The sequence below is a fragment of the Quercus suber genome, unplaced genomic scaffold (assembly GCF_002906115.3).
Source record: "Quercus suber isolate HL8 unplaced genomic scaffold, Cork oak 2.0 scaffold_470, whole genome shotgun sequence".
NCBI lineage: Eukaryota > Viridiplantae > Streptophyta > Magnoliopsida > Fagales > Fagaceae > Quercus > Quercus suber.
This window is the reverse complement of record NW_027069921.1, coordinates 275,182-275,532: the sequence shown is the minus strand read 5'-3', so window position 1 is coordinate 275,532 and position 351 is coordinate 275,182.

Genomic DNA, 351 nt, shown 5'->3' with positions numbered 1-351 from the left:
CACCTGGTGTCCCCTCCGTCGTCGGGCAGTGAAGGCCATCGTGCCACTCTCCAGACACGATGGGAAAATCCTCATTCAGCCCCTTGCTGGACTCAGGGAGGCACTGGATAAGCCGGACCCTATCGTCCCTTGTCCTCATGTAGTATGACTTGTTCTTTAGGTGTTGAAGGTTGTAACAGTAGTTCACGTTGTGATGGGTCAACCTTAGCCCCATCTTCTCGTTCAGAGCGTCCACACAACCCAGAATTCTGAAGATGTTGGTGGCGCACTAGGTGGGGGTTAACCGAAAGTATGTAAGGTAGTCCCTCGTCACCGACCCTATGGGGATTCTCATGCCACCTTCAAGGAAGG